General features: G+C 38.0%; 1 long non-coding RNA gene across 3 annotated transcripts in view; it reads left to right on the top strand.

Moving 5' to 3' along the window:
- Positions 1–19,697, top strand: part of LOC139674476 (uncharacterized) — a 204,013-nt gene that overhangs the window by 103,010 nt on the left and 81,306 nt on the right. For all 3 annotated transcript variants that reach the window (XR_011698299.1, XR_011698298.1, XR_011698297.1), the window contains exon 6: positions 2,809–2,902. This is a non-coding gene — a long non-coding RNA (uncharacterized lncRNA). The remainder of the gene's footprint in view (positions 1–2,808; positions 2,903–19,697) is intronic.

Here is a 19,697-nt window from a genome sequence, read left to right as displayed (position 1 = left end):
AGAATATTTTTGAATATTGATATGTATTTGTCTGACATAGTTCCTGTCGTCAACAACTCGAGTAGGTTGGTTTGTCAGAGACTGGACACAGTGAATGTTTAACCTCATGACTTTAAACATCTGTGGACTACATATCTATACCTGAAATAGTTATTCAGGCTTCCCTTATTTTTAGTGGGAGAAATAGATACTTTTGTCATGTATTCAGATGGTTTGTTTCAGATCTCTGCTGAGGATGAGCCCTCTCAGTCCCTGGGCTCTGTCATCTACATTGACTATGCACAGAGACAAGGATGGCTGCTTCAGATCTAGATGCCTGTCTCTAGCTGAAGTCACAGAAACTTTACCAATGCTAACTAGCAAGCTGTCTTTTCTTCAGGATAAAATCCTGTAGTCGCATATTTAATATTAATAATTTGTTAGAATTCAGTTTGGTTTTATATGTTTATGTTGGAAAATTGAATCTGAGTGATAAAGAAAGAAAATTTGATGAATTATTCAATGCTTTTCTCTTTCTTCAATTCCATAGTTCAAGAGAGCTTTAAATAAAGGCATTTATGTATGTGTGTATGTATATTTGTATATGTATTTGGAAAAAGTCTTTAGGACAAGGTGAACACAGTGATTTCTTTGTTGCTTTTTTGCCCTGCAGTTCCAGCTTGCTGCTATTATACTTTTTCTGAACAGATTGCATCAATCTAAAAGAATAGATGGTTAAATACATCAAAGAACAAAAATGAAAATAAAGTAAAAAGAATGTCTTCAGAACTGGACCATTCATCCTTTTAAATCCTCTTGCATTTTCAGAAAGCACTCAGATCTTATTGCTGCCTAGAAAAAATAGTCACATTAAAATTAGCAGCACTCAAAGGCAAGTTAGAGGATCATCGCAAAGATTTTAAGGTAGACAGAACACCCTGTACTCATAGAATCATAGAATGGCTTGGATTGGAATGGACCTTAAAGATCATCTAGTTCCAACTTCCGTGCCTTAGGCAGGGACACCTTTCAGTAGATCAGTTTGCTCAGCCCCCCATGCACCTTGGCCTTGAACACTTCCTGACTTGGTACATATAAAACTGATTAACAAGTCACAGGGCGGGTTAACCTGATTATTTGTTAATAAGATTTAACAATTGTAAATCTTTTATATATGTAAATGATTTCTTATTAGCAATAAGAGGCATATATGGTTTTAAGTATAATAATTCATGTCCTTGCCTTGCATTGCTCTGTGAGAAGGAAAACAGGTCAGTTGAGAATGAGATGCAGTCAAGAGCATGGTCTGACAGGGCTGTGTTTAGTCCCTCTTTCAACCAGGAAGAGTCGCTTTGAAGGAGTTCCTCTGCCCATGCCTGTTGCATGACCACACCACTGCCTCCTTTGTGAGAATTTGGTATAGCAGGTCCTTGTGCAATTTGAGGAGGGATTGAAAGCAATTTCCTGGGACTACAGGAAAAACACACAGAAATGGTGAAGATTTCATGGTGCCTTGATCATACATTTTCTTACCGTGTCCCATGTATTTTTTACATTGTTTATATCAATACCCAAAATCACATCAATATCCAGAGTAGGATTAATCCCAAGTTCAACAAGCCAGTATAAAAGTAGAAGATTCAGTATAACTAGATATTTTATTTCTCTCTTGTGGCAGAAAGGAGTCAGTATTTCAAATGTGTATAAACAGAGAAAATATCAGTGTATGCAGTCTGGTTAAAACTCAGCCCCTGGCTTGGTGTAAGGTTGGGGGATGAACTGTTCAGATTTGGGCATGCAAACATAGTAGCTGTGAAGGTAGAAGACTGATGGTACAGGACTGACTGAGCACAAGCAAGAGGAAAAACCTACTTCTTACACTGTTCTTATTTTCCTCATACTTGATTTTTTTTTCATTTTATCTTTCCCTTTTCAATATATCAGCTGCAGTTGAATGGGTTACTCAGGTGGATAAAGGATGCAGATCTTACCATTCACTGGACTTAATAGTTTTCAGTTAAAAAAGAAAGGTGATCACTATTGCTCAGACACTGCAATTTGCTATTGCAACTCTTTTTATGTCTGTAGTTCTTGGTACATTTTTTTCAAGCACTTCTTATATAATAGTGTCTTAGAGAGATATGAGGGATAGATGTAGCTAAGCATTGATATATTAATTTAGGGCACTATATGTAGTGTATTTGTGTTAAAATGGATATATAAAATATATTTTGTGTAAGTCAATCTATTTTTTTTTCCGATACAGAAACTACCTAAACTTAGCATTTTTAACAATAAAGAACCCATGTAGGTCAGGTCATGAGATATTAGATCTCCTTCCTTCCCTCCCTTTCAATGTCTTTTATTTCTGGGCAACATGGCAGTGACATGAGATCACATGAGAGCCTTTATAAAACATGTGCTTTAGCAAACAAAAAAAGGTTATGAATTTTCTGATCAATGCTCTTAGGGACTGGGTTTTTTGCACAGATACTGTATTATAAATGATAAACTACATCATAAGTTAACACAGGGATATCTGCTCACTTCCAGCTGATGGTATCAAAAATAACTTTCAGTGGCAGCATTTTGAATTGTTAATTGTACTGTTGTTCTATGCTGAAATGTTTGACCTAAATATTTATGAGGAATTTGGTTCTACAGTACACTACATTAGTCCCCTGCAGTAGGGCCATGTAAACAAGAGTAACTGTGATTATTCACATGCTCCCAGAGACAGTGGCAATAATGGGGAGAGGGAAGTCTGAGCCTCTGGATCCTGGAGGTTTCTCTCTTCTTCATTTTCTACGTCTCATTCTTTCTCTGCAGATCAAACATTCTCTGAAGTGTGGTAGAAGTCAGGAAGAATGACACTTGCTAATTTGAATTTCAGAAAGCACCTAAACCTCATTCTGCTCTCCAGGTAAGTGTCTGTGAGCCACTTGACTTTGACGCTTGTTAAAAGTTAATCACATATCTTTTTGGTGCCAAGCTACCTTATGCAGACCAAAGAGAGGAGCATGCGTGCACATGTGCTTGTGTTTGTGGGGGAGGGAGTGCATTATTTGTTTGTGCAGATGATGGGAAGTGAAAACAACATTACTCTGGAAAACATGAGATCAGCTTATGAAAAAGGAGAAGAGATTTAGTGACAAACTGAAAACCTTCTTAAACTACAGGTAATTTGGTGCTGTTGCTCTGAGAGATCTCAAGAAGGAAACACCTGGGAACATGTAAATTAGTAATTTAGATCAGGCTTTATTTTCATGTATTCATTCTCTTCCTCTTCCCCCAAACTGCTTTTTAAAAATACCCTCAGGCATGTCATGAACTATATCAAAGTCCTTTCTTAAGCTGTAGCTGTCAAAAGTAAAGGAGAAGGAAAACAATTAACATATTCTAAATATCAATGGCAACTAGTCATATTCTCTCTGTGAAGATCTGGATAGCTATAAAAAAGTTTCCCACATGTTATCTATACTGTGAAGCTCAGTATTAATCACCTAAAGGGTGTATATAATGACCAGTGACTCAAAATGAAGACTTCTGCTTTAGATACCTCATCCTCATTGTTAGACGGAAGACTGCAAAATATTTTCTGTGCTTTCACTTAAATTTGGAAAAAAACAATTTAAGGCAAGACTGGGCTGCTTCTTTTGGAAGATTTGGGTTTTGCCAGCCAAGAATGCTTATGGGAGGTCTGTTGCATGATTTTACTCAAATATTGCATACACCAAAAGAGCTATGCTGACACCAATGATGGTGCTGATGCAAGATTGACTCACTGTCCACTTTAGATATCAGACTAAGATACAGTTTGGTGCACCAGAATTGAGGAGCCTGTATTCCTCATAAAATCAGTGGAAAGGGGAAGCCATCTCTGAAAGATAAGTTGTGCAAACTGGCAAGGAGGATGGTATGAATACCTCCTATTGTGACTGATTGCAGACTAAATACATCTGAAAAACAATATATCAGTTTAGTGATTTAGTAATAGCAAAGTCAGCAGTATACTTTATGCTCATGTAAATGTGGCTTTATGAATGAAATGGAAAGAATTCCTAGGCTCCCTGGCAGGGCAGGGGTATTGCATGGGATGTGGGGCATGTGACTGGTGAAGCGGGAAAATAGACCATTAAATGCTGTACCATCCAGGAGATCCTGCATGACACTACAGAACAGAACAGAACAGAGGTGTGTGATACCTTAAACATATTTTCCATCAAATGACTACGTGCAGCAGCCCTGCTTCATCCCATGTACAGGATGATATATGAACACTTAACAGTTCTGAACTATGTAAAATATTGTTAGCAGGAATAGTGATCTTGTCTAGGATGTTCAAAAGCTAACCAAGAAGGGTGCGATTGAGAATAGTTTGTTCTCCATATTTTTGGTGGACAGGAGAGAAAAATGTGCTTAAAATGTAGCAGGGAAGACTCCAGTGAGACACAAGAAAAGACTTTCTTAGCAGCACTGAAAGAGGCTGTGTACATGCTGTGAAATTGTTGTCTTCAAGAATCTCTAGCTCAGGAAAATACATCTGTTGTGTCTGCCACGTGGGACTGAGCCACTGCTGAGCCTGTGGTGAGGGCTGGCAGGGAGATGGTGGTATCAACAGCTGAGATGTGAGCTGCAGTGAACACCCGGGCCATACCCGGCAGATGGTTTGCTAAAAAGGGCAGTTTTGGCAGGGTTTTTCTAAGGCTGACACCAATACTCCTCAGTTTCTGTCTTAGTGGCCTCAGCCTTCCCTGACACACAGCCTTGCTTTAGTAGCCAGGATGAGTGAGGCACTTTTTATCAGCAGAGCGATCCAGGAGTCATGCTCACTGCCAGTTATTCACACAGCCATCCAGGAAGGGCTTGTTTACCAGAACAGTTTTCTTCAGTTTTTTTCCACCTCGGAATGGAGCATGATACTTTTCACATGTGTTGTGAGCACTATTTATAGCTGAGAAGTGAGAAATGTGCTTGCAGCAGAACTGACACAGTCATTTGATGCAATGCGTGATTTCTCCCCAACCGCAGATGTAATAAAACACAGTCTGCAATATACATTTTATCTATAAGCACAATTAATCACAGTGATTAATTCTCATGATCTCTTAGCCTGCTATAAGGTGAAGAAATATTGCTTGATAGGTAATGGGTTGACAAAGACTGTTTCTGAATCCCTGCTTTATTTACTGTGGACGCATCACTTTGCCTCTTTGTGTTTCATGAAGTCCCCAGGGATTACTCCATCTTCCTGAAAACGCTGAATATAGATAGATTCAGGTCAGGATGTTCTGGAGATAAGAAAGTGATCTGTACTGTGCAATATTACTGTCTTTTCATAATGGTTCCTAATGTCCCTTTTTAATATTTTTGAGAAGACAATTTATTACTGCTTTTCCATCTATCATTACATGCATAGCATTTTCAGTCATTCCTAAAAAGCACAAGCTTGTTCTTAGTGCAAAAGCTGAGGCTTGAATTTACTGTGTCAGTGCTGTCACTGGAGAAAGTCTGTGTGTGTGAACAATGGATGGTGCGGTGCTACTTGGATGGAGCTTGGTAGAAATGCAATACCTTGCCTTTCATCTGGATCTGTGTCCAGTGTCCTAATAAAGGAAAATGCAGGTTTATTCCTTATCTCATGGATTACCAGTCACATCTACACTACTACAACATCACATTGTGATCTATGCATTAAAATGGAGGCCAAGAAGGTAGGAAGACAGGTTAGACCTTCTCCTTTCTGTACCCTCCTAATCTGTGTTTCTTTCTCCCCTATGGTACACAGTACCTGTACTCCTAGTGGGGCAGCAATGACTGTTTTGACACAGGGACAGCAGGAGGAGGCCCAGCATCTTTCTTGCAGCATACCATGCAAGCACTCACTGCAGCTTTGCCCTGAAGGATCTTATTCTTGCTGACAAGCCCTTATTTGTACAGGATGTTGTAATAGTGGTTTACAAACTGTGTGATTGAGATGATTGGTCTGATAGCTGGACTTCAAACCCCAGTGCCTTCTGGCACTGTTGAAGGTGTCAAAGCTAACTGCCCTCACTGTCCACCTTCCCATATCTTGCAGCACCCTCTGAGGGGCACTTAGAACTAGCTGTGATGTGAGGCTACACCCCTGACTCTGAGCCATGCCCTGTAGGTGCAAGGGCTGCTTCACTGCTGTTCCAGGGACTCTTGTACACAGGGCTGCACCAGACCCTGCTTCCCAGACCCTGTCTTATGTAGGGTTACACGGTAGGCTTATATCATGTGCACAGTGTGGAAAAGTAGGAGAGTGAATGGTGGATGACTTATTGCACACCAGAGAACTTGTGCCTCAGGATTTTCTCTGTGCATGCCCCTGGGAGGTACAGCTATATATGCTGGGAATGACTCAAACACCTTTGGTGTGCAGGCATGCAGAATATTCTGGACACTCTCAGGGACTTTCTGTCTAAGTGATGTAGAAATCACCACCCCCTAAATAGTAAGAGTTCTGTTTTTATCTCAGTGGCAGAATACCAAATTCAAACCAAATCCAGCTCTGTCCTGAAGTTGCTTCCAGATAGCACACTATTTCCTGACTTGAACAGGGCACATAAAATATGGGACCAAGCCTGAGTTTTCCAGACTGAACCAGGATCTAGTCAGGAAAAAAAAGGACATTGTATTTGTAATAGAAAATGGGTACTTGACTAAGAGTGTGGTATGTATTTGTGAAGGTACTTGACTAAGAGGGTGTGGTATATAGTTGCAGGCTGTGTTTCAGCAGGTAGGATCCAGATACACATTTTTGATGCCATCAGGTATGTTCTTAAATCCACCGGGCCACCTGAGTAAAACTTGCCTTCACAGCTTGAAGGTCTGCTATACACACCTTCTGTATTGATGCCTCAGGATCTGTGTAGGGTTTGAGTGGAAAGTTGCTCATGAATGGATAAAACTCAGACAAATTATAGGAAAAATGTTGAAATGAGAGGAAACGGAATTTGGGAGGATGAGAAAGGCAAACAACACAGGGGAAGTCTAGCAATGTGGCAGACCTAGAGGCAGGTCTAAAGCTCCAACACAATTATTCCTGGACATTGTCATCTTAACTGTTTTGGCATGTGGTCCAGTAACAGGGAACCGGGAATAATGATTAGAGCAGCAGTAGGTTGTGGTTTTACACAGCTCACCACAAGCTTTCTCTTTCCTGTCAGAAAATATATCTATGTGTTTTTAAAAATAACTTTAAAACCTCTCTCAAATATTATTTTTGATGGCATTGATTTTTTAGAAATCCTGCTGAAGTAAAGAAAATTTCTGAAATAATCTTTTCTTATAATGCTACTTTTTATGAGGAGTACCTGGTAGCTCACTTCTATTAGAAAATATGTACATACTCAGTTTTGTTGTAAGTACAAGAATCCATACTGACAAGTGTGATCTTGTGAACACTTTTTCTACTATATATTTCCCACTGTGACTAAAGTCCTGTGAATGACTTTTGAGTTTTATGAATGCACAGCAACAGGGACAGGTAAAACATTAACATTAATAGCTATTCTTTGCTATTATCCATTGTTTTAAGAACAGGAAGTGTGTTTTATGAAAGAGAAGGACTTTTAGACGTAATTCTGAGTAGTGAGGGGAAGCTCAACATATTGCTTCTCACTGTTCTTGGACTTGGTCCTCTCCACCTTTGTGTGCAGAATTTCTCTTGGCCTTGGCAGAACTTTTCCATCTAGATTGAGAGGTCTGTTTAACAGTGCTTGTGTGCTATTAAAGCACTATAAAGACCTGGAAATGGAAGACATCACCGGCTTAAATAAACATTCCTATGCTATTCCTCTCAGAGGTATTAAGGTAAGAATTGACAAAGAATTGGAGGCTACAACAAAGTACAGACTATTTGAGTTTAGTTATGTCAGAGAGGATGGGGACCACTTTCCCTCTTAAAGGCCCGATATGTAATTTCCATTATTTGTGTGCTCTGAATGTCTTAGAGGGGTATCATCCAGACTGCTTAAAGGACTTACCTTCATATGGTATGCTGATACATATATCCAGCCTATAGGTTAGTTGACAATCATGTTTTTATGATATAAATATCATAAACACTATTACATAACTAATGACATACTGAAAAGTTCAGAATGGGAAAGAAAGGGATAAGAGTTGATATTTCTGAAATAATGGTCATGTCAGAGCTACAGGATACAGAAGTTGATTTTATTTTATTTATGTTTTGATATGAAGAAACAGTAAACTGTTGAGCATGCAGTAACTTTAGAAGCCAATGCAGTACGGACTACTCACAAAGGCATTCAACTCTAATTTCTTTGGATCAGTGAAATATTTGGACAGAAAGTAGTAGCCTACTGTGAAAAATCTGTGAAAAGCATATGTATCTTCACTTGCCATTCCTCTGCTTTAGTCACTAGAATGATGCCTAGTTAAAAGAATTTCGAATCCTTGTTTATGGCATTCATTTTTCTTTAAGTTTTCATATTCAACTTACATTAAAACGCTCTTAATACATATATATGTTTAGCACCAGAGTCTGTGCAATAGAGCAAGGGTAGAAAGTTGTGTGCTGTTTGATAATAATACTTTTTGTTCAGTATTTATGAGATTCACTAAATCAAAAGTGTGCTCCAAACCAGAATCAATACAGAAAAGCAGTCCTCACTGTTGTTTGGCTTACTCCGCCTTAAAATTTTTAGCAATCAGGAACAATCTCTGTAGGTCTATTGCTCATTGCTTAGTTGGCCCTTCACACTGAATTATTTCTCCCACCTCTAACCTAGTTCTCCCTTATTGCAATCTTTGCTATTTTTCAGAGATTGTGGAAAACAATTCATTATCTGCTTTCACACAGAATCTTCCTGAAATTTTGAGAACTGTTATCAAATCTTCTCCTAGTCTTCCCCCTCCTGGATTAAGAAAGCTCAGTTCTTGCAAAGTCTTATGCTAGATAACTTTGGGGTTTTTTAAAAATTTACTCTTATTTCTGGTTTTGGAACTTTCTCCAGCTTGTTGATGTATTGTATCATATTGACATGTGATAACCTGCAGTGGTCACAGGGATCCAGGTAAAGAATTACCAGCTCTGAGTAGAATGGAAGGAATATTTTGTGTTTTACATAAAATATTTCCCCTAAACCAGCATGATTGCTTCTTATGCATTAGTATGATTTTATTGCTTGTTTGTGATCTATTGTATTTGCCAGATTATTTTCTACCCTGTGGTTTTCTGGTTAGTCATTATCCATCTTATATTTGTGCCGGTAATTTTACTTGTGTGTGTGGATGAGAATTCATTTCATTGCTCAGCTTGATTCAGATTTCTGCTGTTCATGAAGATAATTTAAAATGTACATTCTGCACTCTGAAGGGTTTGAAGTCTTTTTAGATTAGTGTAATTTTTAAATGCAAAAAGCATCTTAATCATCTACCAGTTCATTAATGAATATGTCATACAGGTTCTTGCAGAACCTGACCTGATGTGTCTTGCTCATTTGAAAATGATAATTGATAATTACTGATAAATAATTCTGTGAATGGGATTTCACAAATAACTAACTACCTTAAATCTGCTTGTCTATGTGAATGTCCTGTGAGATGTTGAAAGCCAAAGTCCAGATGTGTGACAGTATTTATTCTCCTCTTTCATTAAAGCTTCTTATCTACTGTAGAGAAAAATAATTTTGCTGAGATATGGTTTATTTATTAAAAATTCATCTTGGCTCTTACATCCTGGTTATATTCAAGATTTTTACAAACAGACATTTTCATTTTTGTTCTGATGCTTTTCTGGTAATTGAAGTTAGGCTCTCTTCTTTTTGTCATTTTAGAAGTATGTGTTTGCCCTTTCTAGTGTTCTGGAATCTGTATTCCTCAAGTTCCTAAAGACAATTGCTAATGGCTATAAAATGTTTTCTGTTTTCTCAGGACCGAATTACATGTGACATAGCCAACTTGAAAACTACTATATTATCCATGTAGATTCTACACAATTCTTTTCTATTCTTTAGTCTGGTTTTCACTCTTTTAATTACGGTTTTAATGGGGTTCTCTATGACATTAAAACTGATTTCTTAAGCAAAGACTAAAGCATAAAGATCAAGGAACACTTTAAAGGTATAGTGATAATGCTGTAACTCTGTTAGTCTGAGAATGGTTGTGGGGAAAAGACAGTCTCTTTTAGTAATCCAATTGATATAGCTGGATAGTAGACAAGCATCTGTCTCTGGAGTGGTGTTTGTGTTCCTGAAGGCTGGTTTTTTACTACTAAAATAGTCAGTCTAATAAAAGACAAAAGTTCACTCCCCAAATCCTGTCTTACAGTCAACACTTCAGCCTACTTGCTAGTAGTTAATTGTATCTTGTTGTTAACTATTTCTTTCATTTTTTTTACCTTGTTAATAAAGCACTTAAAAGTCTCTTCTCGTAATGTTTTATTTTCTTTTCAAATTCTGTCACAGGCATGCTTCTGAGCCCATAGAATTATTCTCCTTTGGGTTTGTGCCATCACTTTTTACTGGCCTTCAGTAATTTGTGCCATTTTCATAGTTAATTTGATTATGCTTTTTTTTTTTATGTGGCTTTCCTGGCTACTGAATCATTGAGGAATGCATGCTCAGGCCGGAGCAGTGTCCTAGAACACTTCATGCATTTTCTTCAGACAGAGGTAGCTGGTGTTGTACAGCTGGTATTCCTGGTGCAGGATGCTCTCCACAACTGAAGCAAAGGGTAAGAAGTCAAGAAATGCTTGCAATTTAAAAAAACTAGTTCAGACATGAGGACTGATATTCTGGGATGAGAAATAAAAAGAAAGCTGGTGGCTCCTCTTTTAATATATTACTTTTGGTTCCCTGTAAAGTGATACTAAAACAATAGAAAAAAATATTGCTAACCACCTGAAGTTCCTATAGGCAACTTACTGATTCCGTAGATTATTTTTGGTTTTCTTTCCCATCTATATTAATTGTGAAGAAGGACTAAAAAAACTGTCTTCAACATGTTAATGGCATTAAATAGCTACATGGACTTCGAGACATACATACAGATGAAACAGATTTTTTTAATTGTCTATAGAATTATGAATTTTTTGATCATGGAGAAAAAAGTATATTATAACAATGGATCATTTAATAACTATGTGTCATAAAATTCTCCTCTATGTACAGATTACAATACCTTTAGCTGAAACTTCTGAAAGTGCAGAGTGACTGAGGGCATCATAACCAAGTGAAGAGAATAGCATGTAGAGACACAGGAAGCTTCTGAGCAGCTGTCATGCTTCATTGCTGAAGTGGCAGCTTTTCAGCTGTGTGTAAGAGATAGAGAGCTGTATTTCAAAGATGACATTTTATTACACACTTGCTTTCCAAAGGACAGCAGGACACAGGTATATTGGGCTAGTTTCAAACACTCCTTTCATTTTTATCAGGGCTAGTTGTGAATGTATTCTAAATACTCATGTATACTGTTGGAGCCTGCTGGAGCCTCAACACTTCACAAAGTAGTTTGTAAAAAAGATGATACATATGAATACGGAGTTTTAAATGTGTATGTAAACATGGAATCTACAGAAGTTCTCTCAAAGCTACAAAAATATTCCACAAATAGGAATCAAAGCACAGTCTGGTTCAACAATTTTAATTATTTATGAATCCTTGGAGACGTGTCACCAGTGATTTCTGTTCATCATGTGGATTCTCTCCTGCTACCTCTCCAAACTTGGTCATCTCTCCTTACTTTCGTAGGTGCATGGAGAAGGAGAAAGAAGACTGTATTTCTATTGATTTGTGTATCTGCTTCTGTTCTTCTCTTTCCCTTTACAAATCTAACCTCAAATTCTTTTCTCGTGCTCAATGATTTCTTGGTGAAAGACTGGGCATCAAGATTGCACATTATGCATATAAGGGATGATATAAAGTTTAATGCATTTAAGTGTTTATTGTAACACACTAAACCAACTGAGTTAGAGGTAGAATGACGCGTAGCAGCTTGGGAAATGTTAACATGCTCACTGGACTTTACAAAGTAATTCCTGATGAGATTGGTTCCAAAGAAGTGTCATACTTTGCCCATAACTTAAATTTGTTCATCCCTGACTTCACACTTGATAAACAAGGAATAAAATATATATTATGGACAAGAACACATTTCAATCCACTGCAAATAAGGATCACTAGAGAGAACAAATCACGACCCAGCAAACTATATTTTTCTCCTCCTGCCTTCGCTCCAAGCTCAAGACTCAACAAGCTTTTTCTTCTCCCTAGTTCCCTTTCATCTCTTTGCCTTCTCATGTTTCTATGTCCTTTCCCCCATCTCGTTTTCATCTGATGAGGCTAGTGCTGTAGGATAATGAGGTAATTCCTGTTAGTGTTGGAAGTCCCAGGCACCTGGATGACACTTGTTTTTAATCCCAGACTGGGTCAAGGAAGACTTGGGTATTTCGGTGGTATATGTTCAGGTTAAGTCAGTTCTTATAGGATGCAATACAGTTTCTGTGCACTGCAAAATATGCAAATGTTTATCTTGACATAGAGAGGTTTTGGTCTGGAAAACCTGATCTACATGAATGGCTAGGAAATTGCCTAGATGTGTAATGAACCAAAGTGTTTTACGTTTTTCTTCATCCCATCCAACACTTTACAGATGTCTAACTCCTGGCTTTCTTTCCTGGCATGGATCCAGTTCTGATTTGGCACTGAGTCACTCTCCACATGCAGTGAATACTCCCAGTCTAGTGAATTTATAAATACAACTGCTTTGCATACACTGTGTAAATGAAATATTAACCTCCCCCAGCCTTCCAACTTAGTGCTCCCACAAAAAAAATCTGCAAAAAATACCATTCCCAAGACTAATTTTTTTCTACCGAGTCAAATCTAACTTAAGTCTCAAACAAAGTAGTTTCTATATGTTTTATTTTATGTAGCCATTAAAATTGCGTGATTATTTCTTTAAAAATTAGAGTAATTTAGATTCAATAAAGCAATTATAACCAGCAAAGGGATTAACAATTAAGAGACCTCCAAAAAGGCTAATTACAGGGCCAATAATTTAGCTGACTCTGTGATGATGCAACTCTGATTCCAATTTCTTAACGTTTTGTGGACTCACTCTTCTCCCTTGTGCTTTAATAGCAAGCTTGCATACAAATACTTGCTTCTCTGTGAGTGAAGCCTATGCTGCTTTGGGCCAAAATTGATTGCTGAAGTTACATGACTGAAATGCCTTAGGTTAAAAAAAATCACTAAAAGTAAAGCATTCAGTAGACAGCTATGTAAAGTGTGTCTATGTAAACTGTGCAGCCTGACAGTCACAAATGCTCCCAGGATGGAGGAAGTTCTGCAAATAAGGTCAATAGAATTAACACTCACCCCTTAAATATCAAAGAGGCTGCCAGGCGTACTTCTGACAACATTTGGGGATGGTCATAATTGCAAACCACCTGCTGCATAACCATGTGGGGTCAGATGCCTTGTCTTCCTTAGAGTAACTGCTCTTCAGCTAATATGATGAGCTCACTTAGTCATATTTCATATTATTTAAGAGCATGGAGAGCCATGTACTCTGTAAAGTCCATTTGCCTTTACAGTTTAGATATTTCTGCTGACTTATTCTGTCACTGCTCCACTGGAGTTGGTGGAGTCCTAAGGTTTTACACCAGCTGAGGTCCCACATGTTTATGCAGTCAATCAATAAAGATGGAGACAATGTAAATCCAAGTGTATGCTGATTAAATTAGTAGTTTAAATTTATTTAATACATGTCAAGATTCTGCCACTCTCACTTCTGTAAAACACTGAGGTTTAGGTTCTGACATAGAGCATGTTGAAATCAAGGAGGTTTTCACTAAACCTTGGGAGGCTTTGGCTCAGAATCACAGTCCAGCCATTGTGAAAGGTACAGTTTATTTCTAGCCTTTTGTAAAATGTATTCCAGAGGTATTTCCAATTATTTAGCCCCTAATTCTGTTTGGTTTCCCATATTTTCTCTTTGAAGAAAAAAAAAATCAGGAGAAGGCAGGATTGCAAGTGTCTCTGAAGGGGATGTCATACAGTCAGTCAGTCATCCATTTATTAGCTCAGCAGTACAAAAACTGACTCATGTCTCCCCTTTTCAGTTTTCATTGTCCTTTCCCCACCCTCAGACCTTGCTATCAGCCCCAGTAAGTAACTAGTATTAAAGACCTCCTTTTGCTTTTCAAAAGTAGAAAAAAAATTAGCTTTCTTTTTTTTTTTTTGATTGTCCCAGTATAGTCCCCGAGTCTCAATGGGGTTGTGCAATCTGAAATTTGACCTTTTCAAATTCGGTTTGAAGAATGAAATCACAGCAGAAAACTCTTTCTTTCACATTTTTCTTCGTATGCTTTGTGGCTTGCAATCCTACAGTATCCGAGGGTTCAATTAGGCAGTGTTTGATTGGCAGGTTCCTGAGTTAAATAGCTGGGATGGGATCATATACTTAAAATAGCTTTAAAAGAAAACCTGTAGACAGACAATCAGTCAGACAATCTTTTCAGGCGCTTGGAAAGCCCCTACTTTCCTAAGCTCTTGCCCTGTAAATGATCTGGAAGTCTTGCACATAAAGTAGTTTAATATAAAAGATCGCTTGGAGGCAGTTAACATGCAAACATACCTCTTGATGTGATATCGAGGCATTTTTTGTACTTTTTTTTCAGAAGCATTGTTGTTGCTCATTATGAGTGTGACATCACTTCCCCTGACCTAGTGATATGTGTACTCTCTGTGCTCTGATTTTTAATTTCTTTAAGATCAAAGTTTCTTCTGAATTCAAGCCCACCTTTCCTTTTGCTCTGTTCATTTCCAATATCTAGAGGAAAAATTTGCCAACAAAGTAAAGGAAAAGGAAAGGCAAAAAAAAATTCCTGTCTCTCTCTTTTGCTATATTCTGCAATTTCTTGGATAGAACTCCCCTATTTTTGTGCTGCTGTACTGTGTTAGAAATCTCAGTTCTGAAGCCTGTGCATGCCAGGAAAAATAGGAAAGAATGTCTTGCTTTTCTGTTCTTGAAAGAGTGTCACTGTGTAGTGTACAATTGTCCATTTTTATTCACACAAATTTACAAAATATAAGCTTTGAAGTGAGAATTTCAGGAGTAAAAGGTGACGTCTGAGTACTACAACATTTCAGCTTAAGACATCTTTTAGAGTCCCTGTTATCACAAAGAGCTTGATAGATCAGGGGCTTTGAAAGTGGAGCAACTGTTTTTACTTCAGCATTTCCTCCCTCCGCCCAAGCTTTTAACAAAGCTGGAAAGTATGAACACTATTTCCCCTTTCTATAGCAGCTCACGAGTTGGAGCTTTTGACCAGCATATGAAAAACCTCAGTTTAGTTCCTAAATTCTGTGGATTTACATCTAGATTTCTTACCTTTGAAGAGTACCCTATTACTGCTCTTGTCTGAAGAGGAGACACTCTCTACCCCTTCTTTTAAAGCTGTTCTACTTACAACAAACCCTCCAGGACCCATTGAACCAGGAGAGGGTTGGATGCTTCCCCCACCAGTCGAGGTATCACCTGGGAGGAGATGCACCTATAAGTTCATCTCTTATGAGTGCTTCTAACGAGCCAAGAAGGTCATGGAATCTATGCCAGCAGAAAGGGATAAATTGGACCAGAGTTCTCCCAGATCTAGTGAATGTTCTGCATACAATGCAGTATTTTGTATATGATGCCACAGAGTGCTCCTCATGAGAAGGTTTTGTGGTTTTTAATCCTGATCTGGAGCTTGTGAAACACCAGAGAAGGGTGGGATTTAGCGGTTGCATCTCCTTGCTCTGAACTTTTCCTACCAGCTAGCTCTGAGCAAATCCTCCTCAGCATGCTGGTTTAGTGATGATTTCATGCTGTTGTGGGGGGGAAGCAGAGACCAGATCAGAACACAGACCTTTTGAGGTTTTTTGTAAATTAGTGGTGAACTCACACTTTAAACACTGCCAACAGTTTCAATATGCCCTCCCTGAAATAAACATATACAACAGCAAGAATATTTAGACAGAAGAACAAGAAGTACAGTAATAAATATGAAACAGTTCTCTGTGATCTCTTCATTTAACAGATAACAGTTTATGATCTGTTACATTTATCTCTAAGATATACTAAAGAGATTAAGAGCTTTTATTTCAGAAAAGAGATATTCAATTTGAAGCAATAGGGATATGAGAGAGGGCTAGAAAATCATGAACAGAGAAGGGGATGGGAAATCATCTACCATTTTTTACAATAAGAAGCAAGTAAAAGTACTGAAATTATCATGTAGCAAGAAGCAGGCAAAACAATGCAGAAGTTTTAAACACAAACTAATGGAGATGAAAAATATGAGTGGATTTTATGGTTTTTGTACATATATATATGTGCATACATACACCCCCCCACACACACACATATAGGTAGCTACTAGAAACAATTGTCCTCATTCAGTCTTCAGTAGAGGAAGTCTCTAAACCTCTAGTTGGGAAATGCTGCAAGGACATGGAAGTATTACTCATGTACATTATTATGTCTCTACAGTATTTTCCTAAGTACTCTTTCCCTAAGCACTAAGCACTCTTTCTCCAAGTACTCTTTCCCTAACCACCTCATTTGCTCTTTGCAATCCTCTGTTGTCTCCTACATGCTGTGAAGAAAACTGAGTCACATTACAGCATGGTGAGACACCACCAGAAGAAGCTAGCAACAATATTTCACCTACCAATATTGTGAACATATGTCTTTTAAAAGGACATAGGAAATCCATGAATTCAGCAGGTGTTAAGGAAAACGGAGTCTGCAGGGATTGGGGTTTAGCTGAAAAGATCTTGAAGCAGTTAATTTGTAATAGCTGAAGAGAACCTCTGCAAAACAACCAGAGGAAACTTTCATAGGGCAAAAGGCTAGGTTTCTAGTCTTCTGCAGTTACTGATAATATAAAAGCCAGAGAGGATGGTTAATGTTACTTTCTTCTTTCTTTTTCCTGGTTCAAGGCTTGGTTACATGTAAGTCTAACTTTCTTAATTAACACAGCAAAACACACTGTGTTTGAGACATTTTCAGAAATTAAAGTTTTTGAGGTTGATGCTTTTGAGAAAAGAAGAGCAGGAATATAGGATGAGTATAATATGTCTTTGTATTTTTCAATTTTTAGTTTAATATGATATTATGATATTACCACTTTCAAGCCTATGATGAATTTCTGTTGTACAGATTGAACTAGAAAGATCCCAGTGTGACACTACCAGCAGAACTATACAGACCTGTAAACTATATCAGGGAAATATTTCCTACTCTTCCTTATTCAATGATCTCACTGTTAAGACAGGTAGTATTAATGTCCAAGAGAGTTACAGGAAAATAGGCATGTGACTTCTTCTGTAACCTGCAGACTGGCATAATCTTAGTGAGAAATTATTCCATTTTCTGTAGAGAATTACTTCCATGAGGTTAGAGAGCTTTAGTGAGTGGGAAGTTCCCAGCTGTCCAACACAAGAACTTGCAGTTTCAGAAAGATCAAAGAAAAAGGTGTGTGGGGAATTTTTAGTTGGCTTTAGCTGGATTTTTTTCTTGTTCTGATTAGAAGAAGAGATGATAGTATTGAAGAAAAACATGAAGTATATAAAGATTATGAGTATTTTCTTTTCGATAACTGTCAGGGTTTAAAATACGCCCTAAATATTTCTCTCATTCTCTTACTGTGTTCCCTTGTGCATTCTTCACTTACTGGTGGTATTTTTCATAATTCCTTACAGAGGACTGTGCCCTAAACTATTTAGGCAATCAATATAACCCTGCCATAAGCAAGAGGAGGAACTAACCCCACAAGTTTTAAGTCTTCTGAAAGTAAATGTCTGCCATATATTTTCCACTTATGATCTACTTATGTCTAGATGACTTTGGAGAAATCAAATTAGTGTAGTGCTCCCAAACAGCCTCCCAAGTCCCCATTCTCAGTACCTTAAAAGTAAGATTTTACAGATCACAGCTTAAATCAAGCAGTTCAAATTTGTTAAATGAATCACACCCTTAGATGCCTGTTTCCTTCAAGCTGATTATTAAGAAAACCTTTTGGTATCTGTCCCACACCACCTATTGTAACAAACATTACAAACATTACATAAAAAAACAGTGCAAACATTGCATCCAGAGTTCATGGACAATGTGAGGTCACAAGTGAAAATCATGATGAAAGAAGTGTATTATTTTGTTCCACATCAGTTGGTTTGTTTATTCCAGGTTTTTTGTGCACATCTTGTGTAATGTGATAGTAAGAAGGAAAGCTAGTTTATGTTAATCTGCCTGCTGCAGGAGCATTTGGGAAGAAAATAAAAATTATACTTTTCCCTAATCAAAAGGGATAAATCACAGGTAATAAGGAAGCAGGGAGTTGGGGCAGTAGTGCAGGTTCTGATCTGCAACAAGGAGCAGATTCAAAGCTAGCATTTAGCAGTGATGAACAAAAGAATAATTGTCTGAGGACAAATTGAGTTAGGGTCAATGTAATGCAGGAAGTGACAGAAACTTACTGGCTTGCAAATCAGGACTGTCAAAAAAACCTCCTCACAACAAACAAAACAAACTACAAAGGCATCCCCTTCAAACTAGCCCTGTGAAGGAATGAAATAGCTTACTAAGCTTTTGCTTTACTTATCTCACCCAGCAAATCTGACTAGTCTCCATTTAAAGAATATTATAGTCTGTTGTTATGGGATTAAATCAAGTTTAAGGTTAGAGGCTGGAGTCCTTTTAGTATCTTCTAGCAAGTTCCTTTGCAAGGCAAAGGGTGAAGAATGCCATAGCAACCCCAGCACATATAATAGTCTATAATCAGTGTTACTGTAAAGACTGCTTGTGTCCCTTTTCTAGTGAAAGTTTTGTTTCATCACCAGATTTTCATATTTCTTCCATTCCTGCTTTGAGGCAAAGTTCTAGTTTTTTCTTGCTCTTGCATGGGCTGAAGGTTAAATACATTTCAGCTGTAAGATCTGCAGGTAGGGCACAAGGTTCTGTGGTGTGCCATATTATGGATAGGTACTATATACAGTAGGTTCTCAAATTTCTTACTGTGTTTGAAAGATTGAATGAATTCTGTAAAACATAAGGTCATTTCTGAACTCCCTAGAAACCTCAACAGTGCTTAAAAGTCAGCTGTAGAGCAGGTGACTGAAATGGCAGAGACCTCTCGATGAAAAGGTTGCTCAGAGCTGGCAGTGAAGGAGGAAGAAGAAAAGCTTTCATGTGGTAGGTCAGAGGACTGGTTTGCTGGGAGAGGAGTGAGATCACTGGATGCCTTGGTGAAAAATCTCACTTTTGTTCTGATACAGACACATATTTATACTCATCCTCAGTTCAGTTATAGTCCTTCAATATCTGAGTGGTGTTCAAAACTCAGGACCATAACCAGCCCCTGAGAAACATTATTGCTGAAACTCAGTTCACAGTCTACATGTCTGCCTTTTGCTCATCCTTGTCTCATTAGAGCCACTTGAGTCCCTACCAGCCTGAATGGAACAGGAATAGCAGAATAGATTATTTTATGTGGAAACTATTGCACGGTAGACCATACAGCTACACTTTCATACTTTCACACAAGTCTATACCCAGCTCTTATGAATTCCCCAGATTCCTCTCACAAATGATGGGAAGCAAAATTTTGAGAGAAGAAAAGACCATTTAACAGAAGACTTTCCTTGTGGTGATGGTTGGCCAGTGTTTTAGTGGAAGCA

This window comes from Pithys albifrons, chromosome 7, assembly GCF_047495875.1.
Source record: "Pithys albifrons albifrons isolate INPA30051 chromosome 7, PitAlb_v1, whole genome shotgun sequence".
Taxonomy (NCBI): Eukaryota; Metazoa; Chordata; class Aves; order Passeriformes; family Thamnophilidae; genus Pithys; species Pithys albifrons.
This window is presented reverse-complemented; position numbering and strand designations above follow the sequence as displayed.